The sequence below is a fragment of the Nyctibius grandis genome, chromosome 2 (assembly GCF_013368605.1).
Source record: "Nyctibius grandis isolate bNycGra1 chromosome 2, bNycGra1.pri, whole genome shotgun sequence".
Lineage (NCBI taxonomy): Eukaryota > Metazoa > Chordata > Aves > Nyctibiiformes > Nyctibiidae > Nyctibius > Nyctibius grandis.
In genome coordinates this window covers 127,404,373-127,429,092 of record NC_090659.1, presented here as the reverse complement: position 1 = coordinate 127,429,092, position 24,720 = coordinate 127,404,373, and the positions used below count along the sequence as shown (strand labels likewise).

The 24,720-nt window shown below is 52.5% G+C and overlaps 1 pseudogene; it reads right to left on the bottom strand.

The window, feature by feature from the left end:
• Positions 1-15,401: 15,401 nt before the first annotated feature.
• Positions 15,402-16,820, bottom strand: LOC137660489 (olfactory receptor 51L1-like; annotated as a pseudogene).
• Between the last annotated feature and the right edge of the window lie 7,900 nt (positions 16,821-24,720).

Here is a 24,720-nt window from a genome sequence, read left to right as displayed (position 1 = left end):
GACCCCCCCTGCAGTGCTGCGTCCAGCTCTGGGGCCCCCAACACAAGAAGGACACGGAGCCGTTGGAGCGAGTCCAGAGGAGGCCACGGAGATGCTCAGAGGGCTGGAGCCCCTCTGCTCTGGAGACAGGCTGAGAGAGCTGGGGCTGTTCAGCCTGGAGAAGAGAAGGCTGCGGGGAGACCTTCTAGCACCTTCCAGTGCCTGAAGGGGCTACAGGAAAGCTGGAGAGGGGCTTTTGACAAGGGCATGGAGTGACAGGACGAGGGGGAACGGTTTTAAACTGAGAGAGGGGAGATTGAGATGAGATGTGAGGAAGAAATTCTTGGCTGTGAGGGTGGTGAGACCCTGGCCCAGGTTGCCCAGAGCAGCTGTGGCTGCCCCCTCCCTGGCAGTGTTCAAGGCCAGGTTGGATGGGGCTGGGAGCAACCTGGTCTGGTGGAAGGTGTCCCTGCCCGTGGCAGGGGGGTGGAGCTGGATGGGCTTTAAGGTCCCTTCCAACCCAAACCAGTCTGTGATTCTGTGATTCTGTGATTCTAATTGAAGCCAAAAGCTGGGGTTTGCTCCCAAGACCCCTTGGACAGCCCACACCCTCGGCAAGGGGCAGAGCCTTCCCCCGGCACAGCACTGCTTTTGGGGCTGTTTTGCTCTTTCCTTCAGTCACATCACTGACGTTTTGGTGACAAACCCACCTGCCTGAGGAGCTCGCCTTCTTAAATTTAATGCACAAACACTTTTTACTCCACCAGAGCCTGCTTTGGTGATGTCCACATCTACCGACCCCCTGCATGCACAATGACCTCTGTGTGCTCGTTCTGAACCAGGCACGTGCTGCTTTAATTTCTCCTGCTTCTAGCTCACGTATTGGAAGTGACAGTGAACTGATCTTCCCCCCACTCATCTCCGAGCCTTTGCCACCTCTGTCACACCTCCCCTCCATCGCCTCTTCCCAACCGAAGCCACGCTCTGCTCGCTCCATTCCCGTGACAAGTGATTTGCTCCCCGAGGCACCAGGCCTGCAGCAATATTTCAGCTGCTCAGCGCTGTCCTGGCCTTGTTTGCTGCTCCTTGCCCAGGAATTTCTGATATCTCCTTTGTTTTTGGAACTGCTGATCACTGAGCTGTGTTGTCGTAACACTATCATAACTGTGACAGCTTGTTCCTGAGAGATAATTGTTAGCCACCAGCCTGTCATTTTCTATCTAAAGTGTTCGTTTTTCTCCCCCAAGTGCATCACTGTATGTTTATCTCAACTGGTTTTATTTTTTTTATCTGTTATTTTATTGTTCAATGACTCAGTCTTACCAGGGTCTTCTGCAGAGTTTTGCAGCTGGTCCTCCTGTTCCTGGAGTAATTTCATATCGTCAGAACTTGGTTGCTTTGCTGGTTTCCTCACCCTTTCCCAGACAAAACTCGTTGAAAAGTGGAAATCTCAGTACAGATTCCTGTAAAGTATAGCCATGAACCTTTATTTTATGGTTCAGTAATTCACTGGTGCGTGGGACTTCATTCTCCTTTCATGGCTGCTTATTTGATGACAGAATCACAGAATGGTTAAGGGTTGGAAGGCTCCTCTGGAGATCACCCAGCCCAACCCCTGCCCAAGCAGGGTCACCCAGAGCACGTCACACAGGGTCGTGTCCAGGCGGGTTTGAATATCTCCAGAGAAGGAGACTCCCCCCCTCCCTGGGCAGCCTGTGCCAGGGCTCTGGCACCCTCACACCAAAGAAGACCTTCAGTGGGGACCTTGCTCAGAGCCACTGGGAAGCCAGGTAGACTCTATCACCTGGATCTGCCCCAGCCAGAATCCTTCCCAGCCCTTGGAAGGCTTGTAACGCGTTGGGAGTCTTGTCCATGCGTTAGAAAGCCATGCTGACCCTTCCCCCATGACATACTTACCATGTGCTTATGGATTCAACCCTTTATTACATTTTCTTCACCCTTTTCCCACACAGACACCACGTTCACCGCTGTGCAGGTCCCTCCATCTCTCCAGAAAGCCTTCCAGTGTGTCCCAGGTGAACGTGTACATCTTGTCCTTGCAGGGGTACTTGTACACGTGACAGTGCAGAAGATGGGCCAACTCTCTCCTCTCGCTGTAGTCCTCACACTCAATGGGGTGGGTGGGTGGCTGGGTGCATCCACTTTTGCTCCATCCAGCTGATTTGCCTGTGCAGCCTATCTCCAGGAGCTGGGATGGAGTTGCTTTGGATGCTTCTTCCCTGGGGTCAGATTTGGGTGAGCAGCTGCTGAGTGAGTGCTTTAGGGTGTGCTGGGGTGGGCACCCCACGGTCTGCGTGAGCCAGGAGCTCAATGCACTTGCCTACACACCGTTGCTTAGTGCCACTGGAGAGCACAGACCCCACGGGGGTGCCTGATGGTGTCCCCCGTGGCTTCCCACTGCCACTGCTGCACAGGGATGTGTGTGGTGGTACGATCAGAATCTCATTTATGGGCAAAAAGCAAACGCACTTTATGTATAAAGCCAAGAGTTAATTGTTAGTGTAACTGAAAACAGTCTAATACAAGAATCTTTGTTTGTCCAGATCCAGTTATTACGGACAAAAAAGAAAGAAATTAATATTTCTCTACAGAAAAAAGAAGTAGTAGTAGTAATAATAACAATTAAAGTAAATTAAGATTGTTATGTACACACTCCCCAGTTTGTACCTCTTCCCTGGGGTCATGGTGCCCCTTCCATTGCTCCTCTGGGTCCTAAAGTTGGTGACTTCAGTTTGGTGGTGGATGTTACGTCAAGTCATCAAAATCCGGGGTCCTTCACAGGAAGGAGTATGATGTTGATGCTGATGGCTTCTTCTTCCTCACTCTGGAGTCCACTTGGTGTCTTTTTTGTGTTTGATAAGATGCTTTTACACCTTTCTTTCTCTTCATTGGTCTCCAAGTCCATGATACATGCAGATTTCCTACATACGGTGCATTTTATGCATGTTAGGTACTCGGTTTTGCTCTCCTTGTCACCCCAAACCCATTTTTGCCCATCTCCAAGCTTACATTTATTTCCCTGACCATTCATGAGTTGTTCATAGCCACGAGGTCTCCAGTGCCAGCCTGACAACCCCATCTCTTACCACCTCATGCCTGCACTCCTCTGTGCCGCATCCTCTGTCCCCAGTCATCCTGCCAGAACCATATTTCTCAGCACTACACCATTATGTTGAAGCCATAAATACCTCATTCAGCACAGAACAGCTAATTTTTACCCCCATCTGTGTAAAACTGAAACTCTGGTTGCACCACATGATGGTAAGTAGAAAAGCTATAGCCATAGTCAGGATAAAAATTGCCATTACTGCTAAATCTGGTCTAGTTGCCATGGTGGTGTCAGGGCAATGGTTGGACTCGATGAGCCCAGAGAGCTCTTCCAACCTCATTGATTCTGGGATTCTGTGATTCTGTGATGAGTCATTGTTGCCTTGAATGGCTAGTGGAAAAATGGGTGATTTTGATCCAGAAAGGGAAGCATCTGGTCAGAAAGAAGCTGCAGTTAGTGTCCAGCCACAGGAGAAACACATCTGCAGTTGGCCAAAGTGTTCGAAGGGTTCTCTGGGTATCCCCTGGGCTCGGACGGGGTGTGAGAGCTGCGTGCTATTTTCACTTGCTATTGTGGTCTGTTTCTGTTTGGAAGTAAATAATTGAGGGGATGGGGAGGAAACCAACCAGCTGAAGTCAGAAGAGCCTGCCCCTGCCAGACCACGTGCCCAGGGTCACTGGTTGGGGACCCGGCGTGCAGGACATCCCAGCTACCTGTGTCCCTTTTGAGGTGAAGGAACCAGGGGTGACCAAGTGAGAGACCCAGAGCTGGAGCCTTGTGTCAGCGCATTGGTAACAGGCACTGGATAATGCAAAATCACGACCAAAATTCTGCTCCTGGTTTTAATTAAGCCACCAAACCTTTCTGTTTTCAGCAGCTAAAGCTTCTCATCTCTCCCCTGCTACCTCAAAGTGTTTTCTGTTTTCAGAAACCTGCTTTCCAACCACGATGGCAGGTCATCTCTTCAGTCAGCTTTACCTGTTCAGCATAAGATCAGAACCTGGTTTCTGGTATGAATTATTCAGGTTTATGTTGCTATGTCTCATTATGCTTTCCTGCTCTTTAAAAGAGATGCAGATTAGAAGTTCTGTGTGTCTGCCAGGTACTTAGAAAATTCTCCGTGGATAAAATAAACATCCAGCCTTTCTGTGGTGTCTTAGCATGGATGCACTGTACATTTATAAGTGCAATACAGCCCTCCTGTCAGCTCGTTGTAGGTTCTCTCTCATGCACATCTTCATGGCCAACGTCTACCTGCTGGTCCTTCCCACGCTGAACCTCATCATCTACAGAATAAAAACTAAACAGATCCGCAGGGGCATCCTCAGTGTCCTCATGCCAAGGGCTTCTCCCCATGACACGGTGGCACCTGAGAGATGTCCCTGGCGGAGATCACCGCTCTGGGAAGCCCTCACTTAACATAATGATCCGGATGTCAGTTCATCATTTGGCAAGTGCATTTGCTTTTGCATCACGTGGGGCATCTACTCAATCACAGAATCACAGAATCACAGAATCAACCAGGTTGGAAGAGACCTCTGGGATCATCGAGTCCAACCATTGCCCTGACACCACCATGGCAACTAGACCAGGGCACTAAGGGCCATGTCCAGCCTTGTCTGCAACCCCTCCAGAGATGGTGACTCCACCACCTCCCTGGGCAGCCCCTTCCAATGCCTAATGACCCTTGCTGAGAAGAAATGCTTCCTAATGTCCAACCTGAACCTCCCCTGTCCAAGCTTGAGGCTGTGTCCTCTTGTCCTATCGCTGGTTGCCTGGGAGAAGAGGCCAACTCCCACTCCGCTACAACCTCCCTTCAGGTAGTTGTAGACTGAAACTACAATGAAGGTATTAACAGTTATTATTAATATCCATACATTAAAACCAACTCATCAGAAATTGCAGCGCGTGGAGTGGGTCACAGCTGCCACTCGGCTCTGTCCCCTGCCCCTGATTAGCAGGGCTCACCATGGCCCAGCCCCTGGGGCAGCCAGGACTTTTCTCAGGTCCACAGATTTTAGCTGACCATCAGAGCATTTTATAGCCCCCAGTTTCTTGCAGTTATCCCTGTCCTCTGACTCCTTCATATGCTTCTCACTCCGAGTACCTGAATGATGCCCTGTTCCATCTAAAGGCTGCACAACCACTCAGCGACAGCACAATAGTCACGGATGATTATTTGATATTTGTCTTGCTGTATCCTGCATATGAAGCTTCATCTGCTCCAGATGATTTTGATAAGAGGAGCGACATGAAAATGGAAATTTAAATAATCTCAACCCTCTCTGTGTTCCAGCGGATCCTGGTAATGAAATCCATAATCTGCATTATAGCCCCTTGTTTGTCTGGTGTTGGACAGTGACACACACAGCTCCCGCAGCCTCTCATGATCACCCGTGATGTTTATTGTTCTTTTTCTCCCCTCACTTCTTTCTCCTCTCCTGTCCTTAGATTTGAAGCTCTTGGCAGCAGGGATTGTCTTTTAATTCTACACCTCTAATATTATATTGAAGTATCTGAGCTGTGCTTCAATGTACAGCAAAGGCACAGATACTAAACACTGCTGCTACCCATTGCTTCTCTCCCTGGGCTCCATGACTGAGATGCCAAATAACAACAAAAATGCTAAATAACAACAACAACAACATATATTACACTTTAAATTGCAAAATTTCATGCTGGACTTGTGTGCCACTTCCATAGTATGTGTGCCACTTCGATGGTCTTGACTTGTATGGATCAGCCGTGCGTTATCCGATGAATTAAATAATTATTCAATGTCTGTGGTTCAAAGACAGCTCTGTCACTTGGCACTTAGTGCCCTGGTCTAGTTGCCATGGTGGTGTCAGGGCAAGGGTTGGACTCAATGAGCCCAGAGGGCTCTTCCAACCTCATTGATTCTGGGATTCTATGACCAGAGACAGAGACCATCGTTCTTGGGGGGGCCAAGAGCATGGAGGAGGAGGTCAGTGCATCGCTGCTGCGCGGTGCCATGTGCCCAGCTTACACTCAAGAAGGAGAAATACCCGATCGCTGTTCTTTGTTCACTTATTAAAACCACACTGAAACGGCAGCACAACATTTTGAATAATACATGGATTTTTTTCATTATGCTTTATTGAAAAATTATTCACTTGGGTAAAATCGTGAGGGGTAAAGCATCACTGCCTGCTGGAAATGCTTTCTCCATCATGTGTGCCCTGATTTCAATCCCCAGGTCTTATCCTGCAGCCACACTGCCTTTTTCCACCAATACTTTTTTTTTTTTGATAGTTCTGACTCATTGTGTTAGACATTTTTAGCCATTTTAGAAAACATATGCCCCAAGGAAAGCCTGTATACTGATTAATAGTATTTTTCAGCACAGCATTTTAAAGCAAAATGAACTCCCTGCGTCTCAGGGCAGAATTGAAAACAAGACTTTAAACCTCATCTCCTCCAGGTCTGTTTACACTTCTGCTCAGGTTTCCAATCCTGTTTCACAAGAAGGTCACACATCCCAATCTAGGTGGCACCTGGGAAACAAAAGACACACATCCCTTCCCCTGCAACAGTCCTTACATGAAATGAATCATAGAATCATAATGGGTTGGGTTGGAAGGGACCTTAAAGCCCATCCAGTTCCAACCCCCTGCCATGGGCAGGGACACCTTCCACCAGACCAGGTTGCTCCAAGCCCCATCCAACCTGGCCTTGAACCCTGCCAGGGAGGGGGCAGCCACAGCTTCTCTGGGCAGCCTGGGCCAGGCTCTCACCACCCTCACAGCCAAGAATTTCTTCCTCAGATCTCATCTCAATCTCCCCTCTTTCAGTTTAAAACCGTTCCCCCTCGTCCTGTCACTCCATGCCCTGGTCAAAAGCTCCTCTCCAGCTTTCCTGTGAATGAGTGTGAAACACATCTGACTCCTTCCTGAGCATCAGTCAACGTGCTTTTTCCTTGATGCCAACCAAAGCATCCCACACCAGCAAGTGCAAAGCAAACTGCTGGACATAAAACTCCCCCAGAAAGACCCTGGGGCCATCAGAAAACTACGGGCAGGATGGCTGGTGGCTGGACCAGCCAGACTGCAGAAGCTCCGAGGGCAGAGCTAGCAGAGGTAGTGCCTGTTGTAGCTATAAAAACATGATTATAAATATGCAGCCACTGTAATTTTGTAGCTGCAAATATGTCAGGCAAATATAGTTTGTGGTGAGAGGTGCTGCCTTTTATTAGATGAACTTACAGTCAGAAAAGCTATAAAAATCTTTCAAGCTGTTCTTCCAGTCTGAAAGGTAGCAATCTCCACAGCTAAATATAGCTCGAGAAGAATGGCTGAGATTCAGGGAACATGTCTCGCATTCCTGTTTAATGCTTGTTTTTAGCACGCAGTGGAAGGAAGAGTTTGCATTTTTATGGTGATTTGCTGGTTGCCTTGAAATCCGGCCCTGAGATAAGGTGAGGTGTCCCATGTTCAGGCCATGGGGCAGACGTGTGCCCACCACCACTCCCGGGGAGCTCTGGGCAGCAGCTGGGCTCTCCACCCTCCAGAGCCTGGTGCATGTGTGAGAGGCTCAGGAGGACACAGCTGCCCTGTGGTCCTTGGCCACATCCCAGGGGACAACCGAGGAGCCCTCCCAGGGTGCCACACCGTGTCATCCCCAGTGGTCCCAACTCCAACCCAGTAGAGCTTTTTCTGTTCATCCTTGGTGGTACGAGGGGCTGTTGATAGAGACCGGCACTGGGATCACAGCCTTGGGGACAGATGGGCATTGCCAGTGCAGGAGGGATGCCATTTTTCTTCTCAGCAAGGGTCATTAGCCATTGGAAAGGGCTGCCCAGGGAGGTGGTGGAGTCACCATCTCTGGAGGGGTTGAAGAAAAGCCTGGCCATGGCACTTAGTGCCCTGGTCTAGTTGCCATGGTGGTGTCAGGGCGATGGTTGGACTCGATGAGCCCAGAGGGCTCTTCCAGAATCACAGAATCAACCAGGTTGGAAGAGCCATGGCAGGCTTGGGTGACCCCTATTCCCAAAGGGGTGGTAGGATGTGTCCCGATAACCTGTAGTGACAGAACGAGGGGGAACGGTTTTAAACTGAAAGAGGGGAGATTGAGATGAGATCTGAGGAAGAAATTCTTGGCTGTGAGGGTGGTGAGAGCCTGGCCCAGGTTGCCCAGAGAAGCTGTGGCTGCCCCCTCCCTGGCAGTGTTCAAGGCCAGGTTGGATGGGGCTGGGAGCAACCTGGTCTGGTGGAAGGTGTCCCTGCCCATGGCAGGGGGTTGGAACTGGATGGGCTTTAAGGTCCCTTCAACCCAAAGTGTTCTGTGATTCTATGATCTGCTCACTGGTCCCACCATGATGAACCTGTTTGTGTACAGTGTGAAAACCCAACAGATCTGTACTCGGACCACCAGAAATCTGCAAGGAGCGAGATGTGTCTGCACAGTCACGGTGTGAGCTGCATCGGAGCTGAGGGGTCTGACCGGGTGGGTGGGTAAAGCCTTGCAGGTGGCAGTGCAGCCCCACAGCTCAGAAAGCCAATGAGATTTAGGTTAAATGTTTAAAAGCGAACTCATTACCTGATGCCAACTGGAATAACTGCTAAGACTTGGGCAATAAAATTCCAGTTGAAAGGTGTGCCATTGTTATGGTCAGATGTGGCTTCTTGCATCGCACACATAAGATGTTATTAATTAGAAGAAATGCTTGTAACTCTGATGTAACTGCAGATTTTAACCAGATATAATTTCCTCTATTGATTTTCCTCCTACTATAACGTCTGATGGAGAATGATATTCTTGGTTAAAAAAAAAAGGAAGGAATAAATACTTCAATAAAGTTTAAAATGTTACAGCAGAGCACTGGATATATCCACCAATATTAGGGTAGGAATACCAGCAATTTCTATCAGTTAATTAGGGAACACGGCCATCACAAGGGTCAGAAAGGGGTTATCAGTGAGAACAGTTATTGTCAGTGGGTACAAAGGAGAGTTAAAGATTAACCAGAAAAAGCAAATGCAGGCTACCACGAGAGAGGCAGTTCTAGGAACCAGGTCTGTGGGTCTGCAGAGGAGCTGACAAGGGAGGTCACAGAATCACAGAATCAATGAGGTTGGAAGAGCCCTCTGGGCTCATCGAGTCCAACCATTGCCCTGACACCACCATGGCAACCAGACCGTGGCACTAAGTGCCATGTCCAGGCTTTTCTTAAACCCCTCCAGAGATGGTGACTCCACCACCTCCCTGGTCCTTGAGGTGGGACTGAATCACAGAATCACCGAATCAATGAGGTTGGAAGAGCCCTCTGGGATCATCGAGTCCAGCCATTGCCCTGACACCACCATGGCAACTAGACCAGGGCACTAATCATCTCAGACAGGCCGGATGAGCTGTGAGACCCACCCCAAGGGTGGGTTTGCCATAGGTCTATGCAGGGTTTCATGCACAAAAGTAAAGGTGTGGACCTGCACCATGAGCCTGGTGTTCCCAGGACATGCCCAACCCCGCTGCCCAGGCACAGGGTGGGCTGTCAGCCCACGAACGGGGAGAACCAGGGATCTCCCTTCCTTAGCAAAGCAAGCATGATTCATCCATGAATTTATCATTTATTTCTATTTCCGTGTAAACAAACAAACAGGGTTTGGAGCAGGGAGCAGTTAATTTTGCTGCCTTTATTTCTCTGGCTTCCAAAGTGTTTAAGAAAATCACTCCCCTCACGCACTGGGGAAATATGCTTGAGCTACCGACTCCGAATCAAGTAATAAATTAAATTAAATGGTGTATTTTGTAGACTCAGACATTGAAATCCAGCAAAGAGATTTACCAAAGTTCACGAGTTGGTGCAAATCTTGGCAAAGGACCCCGGAATCCAGCCCCTCCAGCTCCAATTGCCCTTATTTATTGTGCTTTTGTTCCGTAGCACCCAAAAGCACACGAGCCAGTTGACAAGTTGGGACTGACTGACACTGATTTCATAGAATCCCAGAATCACAGAATCAACCAGGTTGGAAGAGCCCTCTGGGCTCATCGAGTCCAACCATTGCCCTGACACCACCATGGCAACTAGACCAGGGCACTAAGTGCCATGTCCAGGCTTTTCTTAAACCCCTCCAGAGATGGTGACTCCACCACCTCCCTGGGCAGCCCCTTCCAATGGCTAATGACCCTTGCTGAGAAGAAATGCTTCCTGATGTCCAACCTGACCCTCCCCTGGCCAAGCTTGAGGCTGTGTCCTCTTGTCCTATCACTGGTTGCCTGGGAGAAGAGGCCAACTCCCACTCTACTACAACCTCCCTTCAGGTAGTTGTAGACTGCACTAAGGTCACCTCTGAGCCTCCTCTTCTCCAGGCTAAACACCCTCAGCTCCCTGGGCTGATGCTCCCTGATGCACCCCAGCTCCCTGAAGGCTTTGCTGATAGTCTTTTCTTCTCTGAATGCACATCCCAGTCCCCTTATCAGTAATTACACATGAAAGGCAGCGTGAGGGCATCGGGCAGGCTATCAGCTTTTTCGAGCCAGGCTGTGATCTGTGTGAAATGTTGATTCAGGTGGAGCCTGGGAAACTCTCCTGCAGGCAGCTGCTGCAGGGGGCACAGCCTTTAGGTCAGAGAAGGACCCGGGAGCCCAAGTAGCAGCATTTACATGACAAACCCTGCGTGGAAAATGGTGTTTCTCATCTCAGAGCCTACAGCTGCAGCTTGGAATTGTCCAGGGGTGTTTCTCTCAACTGCAGAATTTTACCTTCTGGTTCAAACCAGGCACCTCAGCCACAGAAACCTGCCAAGCGACAGCTACTGCAAACACCTCCCCAGCTCCCGTGGCAGCCAGAGATGAGGACACCTGCCTCTGGACCTGGGGGGACACCTGCAGAGAGGGGCAGGGAGGTGGCAACATTCATACGCTCCCCCCGAGTCCCCATGGGGCTCCCACGCAGCTGGGAGCAGCAGAGCTCTGCTCTGTGCTGCTTGGACAAATGCGATGGAAAATATCCCGAATTAATGGGGTTTTGAGTGGAACTCCTTTAATGGGAGCTGCCTGGTGAGAGATTGACTTTAGCCAGATGTTTTCCTTTTCAGCCAGATATTTTCTTTTTCCTTTCTTCCTTTTTTTTTTTTTTTCCTTTTCTTTCTCTTTTGTTTTCTTTCTCAGGAAAATTGTGACCTGACATCTTGGGAATCTACATTTCAAGACTATTTTCAAGCCCCCCAAACTGGGATATTTGCAAAAAGCCATTGGCACGTGCGTGCCTTATGGCTGGCCAGCCCCAGCGCAGATGTTGTAGCACATAACCCCTGGCTCCGACTGACTCTAATATAAGCACTCATGGTTTTAATTAAATAAGGTCCTCAAGCCTCAGCCACCCACTGGACGTATCTGTGGCGTAGCCAGACTGACACGTGCTTTCTAATGCCTGAAAATCAATTTTTTATTGGTAAATTTGGAATTATCCATGTCCCACACCTGACCTGGGTGTCCCTCCCCGTGGGTGAGCCAGTGGCACCTGGATCTCACAGGGTCTCAGGGTGGGCGGCTGGTCTCACCTCATTTCTCTCTCCCACCCTGCACACAGGGAGCAGGACCTAGAGCAGTCCCAAGGACGTGGAGGTTTGTCACTGCCCAGCAGCTTCCAGGGGCTCCTCTCTCTTATTCCACGCTGGTGGCAAGCTACGGCTCAGGTCTGAAAAGCAGACATGGGGGTTTAAGTTCCTCAGCTTTGGGTTTTCAACCTAAAATTCTCACAATCAGAGCACAGGCACCTTTGGAATGCAGCAGACGTGTTGGGGGGGTGATGTGCAGGTCTCTGGGCACGTGCACCCTTTCTCTGACAGGATTAATTGGGGTTCCCCTGCAAAAATGCCTTCAGTAAGCCACCCAGGTGAGGACCCTCTCATGGAGACATCACTTCTGGACTGTCTCCCTGCTTCAGAAAAAGGAGGAAGATGAGAAAAGGAAGAAGAAAAGGAGAAACAACCTTTCCTTGATGGTCCTGATGTGGGATGGAGAACATCTGGGGTGAGGGCACAAGGCAACCTGTGCAACCCCATGGGTTTGCTTCCTCATTTGTGGTCTCCAAAGCAGAGATATGACCCCCTCCTTGTTTACACGAGGAGCTCCCCACCGCGGGGATCCATCCCGCACCCAGCGCAGCTCCCAGCAGAGGGAAGCAACGCGCCGCGCTCCGCCCGCAGTCTGCGGGGAGGGGGGGGGGATCGGGCTGGGCTGCGGCAGAACCCTCGGGAGAGGGGGGGAGATTGCGGGGTCCTGGCTTCACACCTCCCCGGTGCTGCAGCCACCGCTCTCGGCTGGCGAGACAGTGTCCGGATGCCGCTGGGCTCCCAAGTCAGAATCCCAGACTGGTTTGGGTTGGGAGGGACCTTAAAGCCCATCCAGTTCCAGCCCCCTGCCACGGGCAGGGACACCTTCCACCACACCAGGTTGCTCCAAGCCCCATCCAACCTGGCCTTGAACACTGCCAGGGAGGGGGCAGCCACAGCTTCTCTGGGCAACCTGGGCCAGGGTCTCACCACCCTCACAGTCAAGAATTTCTTCCTCAGATCTCATCTCAATCTCCCCTCTTTCAGTTTAAAACCGTTCCCCCTCGTCCTGTCACTCCATGCCCTTGTCAAAAGCCCCTCTCCAGCTTTCCTGTAGCCCCTTCAGGCACTGGAAGGTGCTAGAAGGTCTCCCCGGAGCCTTCTCTTCTCCAGGCTGAACAGCCCCAGCTCTCTCAGCCTGTCTCCAGAGCAGAGGGGCTCCAGCCCTCTGAGCATCTCCGTGGCCTCCTCTGGACTCGCTCCAACAGCTCCGTGTCCCTCTTGTGTTGGGGGCCCCAGAGCTGGACGCAGCACTGCAGGGGGGGTCTCCCGAGAGCGGAGCAGAGGGGCAGAATCCCCTCCCTCGCCCTGCTGGCCACGCTGCTGGGGATGCAGCCCAGGACACCGTTGGCTTTCTGGGCTGCCAGCGCACGTTGCTGGCTCATGGTGAGCTTCTCGTCACCCATCCCCCCCAAGTCCTTCTCCTCAGGGCTGCTCTCCATCCATTCTCCGCCCAGCCTGTGTTTGTGCTTCGTATATCCAAGTCCTGATGGAAGGACTCACTCTGGGCAGTGGAGCTCAGCTAGTCCAAGTGCTCTCTAACCCAACAGCCTGGCCACCAGCAGATGCCTGTGGAAGAGTCTAAACACAAGGCAAACATGCAGTGGAGCTCCCCAATGCAGAAGAGCACAGGGGCTCCTCAGCCAGAGAGGTTACTCTGGTATCAAAAGATTGCTCTCCTGTGAATTTTTCTTGCTGCTTCTTGAGCTTGTAGGAACCTTTGCCACCCACAACATGCTGCAGAGCTCTTCCCCAAGGGCGAGGGCCTGAAGACAGCTCTGAGGTTGAGGACAGCAGGTCTCACCTGTGAGCAAGGCTCTGCCAAGCAGCTCTCGGGAGAAGATTGTCTGATTGAAGTTCTCACCAGAACAACCCAAAGCTTCGATACTGGAAGAAGCAGAATTACTGGTCTCCAGGGCCTTTAGTTGGGGCTCACCATTTCATTATACATATGTATGTGTCTTCTTGGGGTGTATACATGTGTGCCAAGGGATCTGAGCCTGGAAAGGCCAGGGGAATCCACTGGACCACTTTTTAAAAACAGTTACAGAGTCACAGAATCACAGAATCAATGAGGTTGGAAGAGCCCTCTGGGATCATCGAGTCCAACCATTGCCCTGACACCACCATGGCAACTAGACCAGGGCACTAAGTGCCATGTCCAGGCTTTTCTTAAACCCCTCCAGAGATGGTGACTCCACCACCTCCCTGGGCAGCCCCTTCCAATGTCTAATAACCCTTTCTGAAAAGAAATTCTTCCTAATGTCCAACCTGAACCTCCCCAGTTATAGTTCCTGGTACCAGTGTGTCCCAAGGACATGCTGATCTTGTTCCAGTGCTGGGCGCACAGTCCATAACAAACCCTGGCAGAAAACACAAACACAGTTCTTAAATATTTAAACTGTTTTAAAATGTCCTTCCAAGGGTGGTCAGTGCATCCAGTGCCTGTACCTCTTGTCAGCTGGAAGAGAACAGCTCCTTTTGCAGCAGCTCGACCCCATCAGCTCAAGTGGGAAGAAATCAATCTTCTCAGTGTAAACGAGCCAGTCTGAGGAGGTGTCGTGCTGCAGTGCCTTGTGGACACTCCAGCATACTAATTAGTGCTCGCTAATTCAGGAGTGACAGTTATTCCAACAGCTCTGGTGTTGTAGCCTAACCCAGGCAAGATGCTCCGGGTGAAACAAAGGAAAAACCTAGGGAGGAAAGCACTCATGTTTGAAAGAGAAGACAATGCTTTTGGTGAATGTCTGAGAGTCCAAAAGTCATCGCTCTATAGAAAGGGTTCCCCTTGGAGACCATAGATGGATGGTCAGGACAGGACAGGACCCTCGATCACTTGATTCACGGTCACTCTTGTGTCCGTGGGTTCCTTAAATCCTGGAGCAGACCAGAAGCCTGTCCAGATCCATGCCCAGACCCTGGGACCCATTTGTCCACTGTCCAGCTCCAGCCTTGGGTCTGTCCAGGTTCTGGTCTCCTCCCATTCATGTCTGGTCTCCTCTGTTAGTTCATGTTTGTCACCAAAGCCCACGCGTATACCCCTGTACACAGACAGTAAGTCACTCAGAAAAGAGCCAGAAGTGAGTTTAATGAGCAGACAGGACAGGCTGCAGTGATCACCTGCATGGCCCGGAGAGTGCATTGACCACTTGTTTCACAGAATCACAGACTGGTTTGGGTTGGAAGGGACCTTAAAGCCCATCCAGTCCCAACCCCCTGCCACGGGCAGGGACACCTTCCACCAGCCCAGGTTGCTCCCAGCCCCATCCAACCTGCCCTTGAACACTGCCAGGGAGGGGGCAGCCACAGCTTCTCTGGGCAACCTGGGCCAGTGTCACTGGATCAAGTGTTGATCAGCCCCCAGGAGACCCATGACAGTATTCTTTCTCCCTCCTCAGCAGCTCTGCTTGAACCTCTTTCCTCCTGGCTCCTCCAGCTACCCCTCAATCACTGACCTGAAAGTTGTGGTCTGTGTTATTGTCTCTGTTATCTCCTGGGGTCTTGGGTTTGTGTATCTAGGTATGATTCATTATTTTTCCTGTCTTTGGCCTCTGTTTATGTGTTGAAGAGCCATTAACCAGATGTTCTTACAACCACGGTTCTTACATTGCAGGGATCTCTGTATCCTTTACCTTCCGTACACCTTTTACCTTCCTTATATCCTTCTTTGCCATATATCCTTACACTGGCAGAAGTTTGGCGTGTTCCCCTCTCCTGGATGGTCTTCTTGGGGGGTTGAACCTTGCATAAGACAGTTAGCAGTGACCATTATACTGGCTTTACTGGCAAACAGCAACCCTGGACTCGCAGACCCCTCTTTGGCAGAGCATCCTCAGCATCCGTCTCCGGATCGGTTTGGTTTTCACACTGTAGACGATCGGATTCAGGATGGGTGGAGCAAGGAAATGGATGTTGGCCGTGAACGTGTAGGCCTGGGGGGACACGTGTTTGCCAAACCGGTGCATCATGGACAGGCAGATCATGGGGATAAAGAAGAGCAGGACAGCACAGATGTGTGAGATGCAGGTGTTGAGGGCTTTGAGACGCTGCCGCCACGTTGCAATGTTCAGGATGGTCTTAAGGATGAGAAGATAGGACAGGAGGACAAAGAGCAAGTCCAAACCTAGGGTGGAGAGCAGCACAAAAAGGCCATAGGCACTGTTAGTCCTTGTATCCGAGCCTGCATGTTTGATGATGTCTGGATGCAGACAGTAGGGATGGGAGAGCTTGCTGACCCTGGAGAAACACAGCCGAGTCAGCAGGATTGGGAGGGGGAGCTGGACTAGGACTGTCCTCACGACGATTGCCACACATATCTTGGTGGTCATTGAGTTGGTGAGGATGGAGGAATATCGTAGGGGGTGGCAGATGGCCACGTAAGCGATCGAAGGCCATGGCCAGAATGACAGCAGACTCGATATCTGTGAAGGTATGGATGAAGAACATTTGGGCAAGGCAGGTGCCAAAGCTGATCTCCCTGGCCTCCAGCCACAGCATCCTCAGCATGGTGGGGAATGTGGACGTGGACAAGCCCAGGTCAGCCACAGCTAGCATAGCCAGGAGTAGGTACATGGGTGCGTGGAGGCTCCGCTCTGCCTTAATGATGGAAAGGACAGTCAAGTTCCCCAGCAGTGCCAGGAGGTACGTAGAGCAGAGAGGAACAGCAGACCACCACATCTGAGTGGTTTCCCATGCTGGAAAGCCACCCAAAGAGAATGACAGGGTCCTGGTCTGGCTGCTGTTGGTCCTGGTCAGGATGAAACAAGGTTGATCCATCTCATCCCTGAAGAGCTGCCCTGGAACGAAAGCCAACAGGGTCATAAACCACACACAGGCAGTAAGAAATAAGGATGGTCCAGGAGCCCTTCAGCCTTGGATCAGAGGCACGTGCTGCATGCCCAGCGTGGGCAGGTCCTGGTTCTGGCTGCCTGGTGTCGCAGGGGAATGAACAATTAATAAAAAAACAAAAGTCCATGAGTGCTTGTATAAATACAAGTCGAGAGAGAGGTGACATTGCAATCAGAGAGGGCCGTGGTGAGCTCTGATCTTGAATTTTGTGATTTTGCTGGGAATCTCCAGCAAAAGAAGAGGAGGTTGTAGGGGATCAGATACTGGTCTGACGGTGGGAATACAGCAGCTTGCTTAGGAATGGAGACCAGCAGAGCCTGGCCCTTCTAGACCAAGAAACCACAGGCCATCTACCAACACATGGAGGGAAAAAGATCTGCTTAAGCTGAAGGATAGTGATTGCTCACAAAGCAACGCGTGTAAATTGCACACAAATAAAAGTAAGCTGGAAATTACAAGGATGTTGAGTAGGAGCAGGACGTCTCTGGACATCCTCCCCCCAGACATACAGGGAGGAGATGTGGAGCTGCTTTTACAGGAAGTTTTCTCTCTGTTAACTCCTGCTGCCTCATGCAGCCAGGAAGGATGGAGACAAGACTCAAGGACTGTAACCTCCAGAGCCCTCTCCTCACCGTACCTGCAGGCTTCTCTGCATGCCTGACTCTGGTCCCCACATCTATCTTTGAAGGACCACCTACCACAGGGGTTCCCACGCTCCCTGGGGTGCTTGTTCAGGGGCTGCCCCCTCAGCAGAGATCAGTGGGGGTCTCCACAGCCCCAGCTCAGCTCAGCGTGGTCCACATCAGCTTTCTAACATGTCCTGGAGAGGTCTTCCTCCTCCCTCTCCTGTAAGGACACCCCATGGAGAGCAATAGGGAGGAAGGCAGTGGAAATGAGAGAGAGTTGTTAAGAAACTGCTCTGGCAAGGACTAGTTTTGACAGCTGAGATCTGTTATGGAGGTGTATGTCACCTTATCTGGAATATCCACCTGCAAGTCTATAAAAGCTTTTGAAACAACTTAAATAACTGTAAAACCATTAAATTTATGAATATCTAGCTATCTGTTCAGAAAATTGCAGAAATACTGCTGTTCTTCCCTCAAATTCATACGGCTTCTACCCCACAGCATCTCTCCTTGCCCTTCCCTGTCTCAGGACACAGGTTTACAGCCCAAGGCAGCACCCTCGGGGAGCTGCAAAGACAGAACAAGTTCCACAGACCGACCTGGGCTTGTACAAACTGCAGACTTTAACACGGGAGAGTTTTCTGTGTTCCTCAAGAGCAGCTTATCAAAGCTCATCCCCCACATTACATGGAGGGGATGGAGGAGGAGTTACGGGAGAAAGTTATCTTGAGACACAAACATCTGACAGGATCGGTTAAAGCAGCGTAATTCCCAGTTCAGTCTCTGCCCCGAGAGTACAGGAACTGTCAGAGGCTCTTTTTAACGGCCCTGAATTTCTGGCATAATCACAGAATCCCAGAATCACTGAGGTTGGCAGAGCCCTCTGGGATCGTCGAGTCCAACCATTGCCCTGACACCACCATGGCAACTAGACCAGGGCACTAAGGGCCATGTCCAGGCTTTTCTTAAACCCCTCCAGAGATGGTGACTCCACCACCTCCCTGGGCAGCCCCTTCCAATGGCTAATGACCCTTGCTGAGAAGAAATGCTTCCTAATGGCCAACCTGACCCTCCCCTGGTGAAGCTAAGGAAGCATGGCGATGGCGTGCCCCATCACTTCCTCCAGAGCTCTGACACCGTGCTAGATGGGTGCTGCCCCAGTTATGTGCATGAGGAACTGGGGAGCTCCCTGATCTCACCCACCTTCTGTGCAACAGGGCAGTACACTCCCCAGGCAGCAGGCACCGGGGCGAGGGAGCATCCCTGCTCTGGGCAGGCAGAGCATGGGCTGGCTGGCAGAGTGCAAGACCCTCCCAAATGCCAGTTTAGATCCATACCAAGCTCTCACACGTCACAGCCTGTCAGGAAGAGCACAAAGGAAGGGTGAATCCTCTTGGTTGCTTTTCTAAGTGATCACTCGTTTTAACTCTTGCGGTTTGATGCGCTCTAGAAAATGACAAATCCCACAGATGCGCCCCAGGACTTCTCCTCGTGAAGCTGTGAGTGGAAAAGGGGCTGCACCCTGCCCTGGCACTAAGAGGGGTCCTCTGAGCAGATGCAGGGCTGCGTATTCCCCTTTCCAAGCAGGGAAACGTGAGAGTTTGGGCTCTCTGAGAGGTCTCCCATCTCCGTGCCAGCCCTTAGGAATGGGGACAGAGCCCAGCTCCTTGGAGCATCACCCACCTCGGCCGAAACAAGCTGGCCCGTGTGGGTGACTGGGGTGATTGCAGGTGCATCATGGACCCTGTCCACAACTGCAAGGAGTCGGGACCCAGCCGAGCCCTCGCCAGTGGCACAGTGCAGAGCAAAGAGCCCACTCACCTGCCTCGCTCACGGCCACCCTCAGCTTCCCACCAGCTCCTCTGCAAGGAACCAGCCTGTTCCTGCCATGAAGCAGCAGAAGGTTTATAGAAGACCCTGTGGGAGAGGGCTGTCCTACGAGCAGGAAGGCTCTAAACACTCAGAGTAGACGCATTAACCCCCACAGCACCAGCTCCACCCTGGCAACCAACGCAGCTCTGCACCGTGCCACCGGTGCCTGGTGATGGAGGCAGGGGATGCACCCTGGAGACCCCCTCCAGAGATGCCCTTCTCCTCCCCCTGGCCTCCCCTTCCCGGAGAGTCAGGCCAGGCATGGTTTGGGTAAAGGAGCTCCTGCTCTGTGGCAGGGTGATGGATAGATGAGTCCTAAAGGTTGTTTCCAGCCCCACCTCTGTGGATGTGGAAGGAAACGCTGGACCAGGACCCTGGCATCTGGAGCAGACCAGAGCTACGTGGCCTTGTGTCATAGAATCACGGGATGGTTTGGGTTGGACTTTGTGCTTGGGATTGCCCCGACCCACGTGCAGGACCTCACACTTATCTCAGTTCACTCTGGAAATACGGCACCTGCCACCACTCCTGGGCCACCGTCCCAGGCAGGACCCACCACTCCTGGGCCACCGTCCCAGGCAGGACCGACCACTCCTGGGCCACCGTCCCAGGCAGGACCCACCACTCCTGGGCCACCGTCCCAGGCAGGACCCACCACTCCTGGGCCACCATCCCAGGCAGGACCCACCACTCCTGGGCCACCATCCCAGGCAGGACCCACCGTGGTCAGTCTTGTGGTCTCAGAGAGCTCCAGCCTGGTGCTCTGAGCTGCTGCTGCTGCCACCTCCAGCCTGGCTTGTTCCCCGCAGCCAGCTGGGGGGTTTGTGGTGGCTGAGGTACAAAACTCCATCAAAATGACTGCACAAACGCAAATGGTTCAGATACTTAAGTTAACATCTCCCTAATGCAATTCCTCCTCGCAATAAAAATGCATTCACCGTATCCCTCTGCACCATATTTCTTCATTAGTGTTTTACTGGCGGGGGAAGACAGGCCCCAAAGAATACGGTAATAAATATAACTTTAGACACTGAAATCTGACCATCTTCGTCCACTCTGAGGCTCTTGAGATATAACATTTGGCACTAAATATTCCATTTCTCCCCCTCACCAACAATGGCCATTAAAACATTTTGTTCTCATCACTTCCTCTTGTTGGCTGAAATCCTCCCGGAGCATTTATTTTATTATTATTATTATTATTATTATTATTATTATTATTATTATTATTATTATTATGTTGTTTTCAAAATGCTTCACCCCTCAGTGCACCAAGTGCTGCGGGAAAATCCATTCCAACATTTAGCAAGACCCCCCGTGAACCTTCTGCCTTTCACAAGAACCTTTCTGAGGGCTCAGAGGAGATTTAAGTCGCACGCAGACATGCTGCTGACCTTCCCAATTAAAGGATAATTGCAACTCTGCAAGAGCGTCTGTCGTCACATGGTAAGGGCACAGCAAGAGGTCTGTGTGGGGAAAACCCACAAGGAGCTGATGGGGATGGAGGTGGATGCCCCAGAGCATGTCCTCTGGTCCAGCTGAGCTCAGCGTGTCACCCAGGTGAGTGCTCATGCCCCGAGGACCATCTCACAGTGCTCACCTGAATCCCATTTCTCACCACTCCAGTGGCTGCATCGGCGGCTCACGATGCTCCACACCCCAAAACACCCCAACAGGAGGACTAAAAGCTGGGTGAGTTACTGCAGGAGCTTGGAATGACCCCGGGCAGCTGGAGGGAGGTGGGATGCTCAGGGAGGTGTTTTGGGGAGAGCAGAGAGGGGGAGGCTGCAGAGTCCAGGCTCATCTGGCCTCACCTGCCAGCACAGTGCTGGGCTCCAGGCTGCTCTGCTTCTAACAGAGCAAGCCAAACACCCCTGCCCACATCTCCTTGGTCTTCACCACATACCTGGTGAGGCTCATGGTCTGGGTGGTCCAGGCTGGGCATGGTCAGGGTGGCAGGGTTTGGTCCTGAAAGGGTGGGTGAAGAAGAAACAAGCTGGAAGAGTGCAGAGATGCAGATGTGGGACCATGCAGATGTGGGACCATGCAGATGTGGATCCCACAGGAACCAAAGAGCGTGAGACAAGTGTTCCTGGAAGGCAACCTCAGCACATCCCAGAGAACCAGGACGTGTGACCTGATGTTGAAGACAGGGTGCAGCACTGGTCAGGAAGGCAGCTGTCATGCCATGGACACTGCTTTTGGCTCTGTCAGCACGAGCCACCTTTGAGTGGCTCTGAGATGGGTGGCAGGGATCAAGTGTGCACTGTCTCTTCCAGTACTTGAATTAGGAGCCCTCACTTCTGTTGGAGCGAGTCCAGAGGAGGCCACGGAGATGCTCAGAGGGCTGGAGCCCCTCTGCTCTGGAGACAGGCTGAGAGAGCTGGGGCTGTTCAGCCTGGAGAAGAGAAGGCTCCGGGGAGACCTTCTAGCACCTTCCAGTGCCTGAAGGGGCTACAGGAAAGCTGGAGAGGGGCTTTTTACAAGGGCATGGAGTGACAGGACGAGGGGGAACGGTTTTAAACTGAAAGAGGGGAGACTGAGATGAGATCTGAGGAAGAAATTCTTGGCTGTGAGGGTGGTGAGACCCTGGCCCAGGTTGCCCAGAGCAGCTGTGGCTGCCCCCTCCCTGGCAGTGTTCAAGGCCAGGTTGGATGGGGCTTGGAGCAACCTGGTCTGGTGGAAGGTGTCCCTGCCCATGGCAGGGGGTTGGAACTGGATGGGCTTTAAGGTCCCTTCCCACCCAAACCATTCTAGGATAAGCAGACCATATTCCCATTCTGGATACTTGGGTTTAATTTCCAGAGCCACACAAAAGCTGCAGCTCTGGAAATGAGCGGGGTAAATCAAGCCTTGGAGAAGGTGGGGGCAGCTCATCCCCCCACCCCAGCTCTGCTCTGTGCTCCTCTGCCCCTCACCACATGGGACAGCAAACCTGGGTGGTGCTTCTGAGAGCAGCATCGGAGCAAATCCAGATTAACAGCGCGTTTCCACTGCCCAGCTGGAAAACCAGCACCCAAACTGGGGAAGGGCTTGGGGCATGGGAATCCCAGCACCTCCTCTGGAAATCCCAGTCACAGGTGGGAGCCCAGGTACCGCTGGGCTTCCCCCCGCCCAACCTCGCAGGCTGGCGGCACAAGGGCCGTGCCTCAGTTTCCCCTCTCACCCCACTAGAGGGAGGAGGAACCACGGCAGCGGGGTGCCCACCGGGCCCCCACAGCGGGTTTGCCACCCCCCCAGACTGCACCCACCGCACAGGGGTCTGCGGTCGTAGGTCCGGTGCCATGCCAGGACCCCGCAGCCGCGACGCACCTTTCCCTGGGCACAACCCACACGGTGCCACGGGGGGCTCACGGGGAGGCGGGGGGGTCCAGGGGGGAACAAGCCGACTCTGCCCCAGTGACTCTTGCAGGGTGGCTTGGCCAGCCTTGCTTTTCTTTCCCCCTCCCCTCCTTAGGTCCGTGCCTCAGTTTCCCTGCCTGGAAAAAGAGGGTTTGCTTCCATTTGCACCGGCCCCAAGGTCTGTGGGTTCTCCTCCCAGTGTGGACTGGCACAGGGGTTGCCCCCAGGAGTGCCACAAGGTGCTTCCCAGGGCAGTGATGGTGCCTCCAAATCCTGGCTGTGAGCCTGCTTGTGAGGGCGAAACAATTCCCAGCTGGAATGCCAACTAAAGCCTGGCTAAGGAGGATTAGATCTGTGTCCGTGGGGTAGGAGGAAGGCACGGGACAGCAAACGTCCCCCTTCCCTGACGGGGATCCTGCCCTGCCATTTTGTGACCCTTGGGATGCAGCTGCCCTGCTCCGTGCCTCAGTTTCCCTGCAAGGAGCTCTGCCTGCTGGCCAGCACGGGGAGAAGCAGGGGAGCCCTCTGGTCCCCTGAGAGCCTTTCTTTGGGAGGGGGAGCAAGGTGGGGGCTTCCCTCTTCTATGGCGATAGGAACAGCTTCAAAACTAGCCGACACATTTCACTACCCCCCACCAGAGACTTGAAACAGAACAAGAGGGGAGGATGAAGAAGAGGGGCTGGTTATCATGGAATCATGGAATGGTTTGGGTTGGAAGGGACCTTAAAGCCCATCCAGTCCCAACCCCCTGCCACGGGCAGGGACACCTTCCACCACACCAGGTTGCTCCAAGCCCCATCCAACCTGGCCTTGAACACTGCCAGGGAGGGGGCAGCCACAGCTTCTCTGGGCAACCTGGGCCAGGCTCTCACCACCCTCACAGCCAAGAATTTCTTCCTCACATCTCATCTCAATCTCCCCTCTTTCAGTTTAAAATTAAAAAAAAAAAAAGAAAAAGCAAAATATTTTCCAGCCGGTTGCCACGGTGCCTCAGCAGAAATATTTTCTGCTGCGTCACAAGTCTGACACAGCACCAAGGGCCCCGCTGCTCCTCGGCCAGGGCTGCCTTATCTCTGCAGCCAGGCTCCTGTTTGTGCCGTTATCACCCGCACGCAGCCGGGCTGGGGGAGCCTGTCGTGACTCAGCACCCTGCCGCGGGGGCCAGCTCGTGGTGCTCGGCTTATGGTGGGAGAGAGGCAGAAACATCTAAAACATCCCGGTGCAGGCAACGGGCTCGAGCCCTGGGCGTGGGGGTGTTTAGCCTGGAGAAGAGGAGGCTCAGAGGTGACCTTAGTGCAGTCTACAACTACCTGAAGGGAGGGTGTATTGGGGTGGGAGTCGGGCTCTTCTCCTGGGCAACCAGCGATAGGACAAGAGGACACAGCCTCAAGCTTGGCCAGGGGAGGGTCAGGTTGGACATTAGGAAGCATTTCTTCTCAGAAAGGGTCACTAGACAGTGGAACAGGCTGCCCAGGGGGGTGGTGGAGTCACCATCTCTGGAGGGGTTTAAGACAAGACTGGCCATGGCACTTAGTGCCCTGGTCTAGTTGCCATGGTGGTGTCAGGGCCATGGTTGGACTCGATGATCCCAGAGGGCTCTTCCAACCTCATTGATTCTGTGAGTCTGTGAGTCCTGCCTGGCTCTGGTTTCAGAGCTGCTTTTCTGACTGGCTGTCTGAAGATGACCCTCAAAATAAAGCATCCCTCTGGGTTGGGGTGAGATGGGGTCTCTGTGTCATTGCTTGGCAGAAGGCTCCCTTAACCACAGACCCTCCCCCAAAAGCCCCCAGCACTGGTTGGGAACCACGAGAGCCGTGTCCCCCACCTCACAGCCCCAGAGCACTTGCTAATGAAAGATGCCCCCGTGGGCAAGGAAGGCTCCTATGGGGTCATGAAGGGGCATCACAGAGCTCAGACAGGGGCTTTCCTGGCTGTGGCATGGGACCACCTGGGTCAGGAGCACATTTCCTGCACGGGTTGTGTTTCCCTGGTGCCTTTCAAGCAGTTAATGCTGGCAATGGACAAAGCTGGTTGGAACTGGATGATCTTTAAGGTCCCTTCCAACCCAAACCAAACCGAGCCCCTTTCTCCCAGGGAGTCCCAAATAACAGCATCTCCGTGGGGCTGAGCTGGGACCAGGGTCCGGGAACACCCTTCCTCTCTCCTCTCTCACCGGCTCTGGCAGTGCCAGGGGCCCTGGGGAACACACACTTCGGGCTCCCCACATCGCTCGAGGAGCAGAGGGGAGGGCTCGGTGACTGAGGGTCAGCTCCCATCCTCCTCATCAGCTGTGTTGGTACACGCTTTGCTCTGGTGTGAACGCTGCCTTTGGGCACTGGGCAGTGATGAAGGAGGTCATGGAATCATAGAATCACAGACTGGTTTGGGTCGGAAGGGACCTTAAAGATCA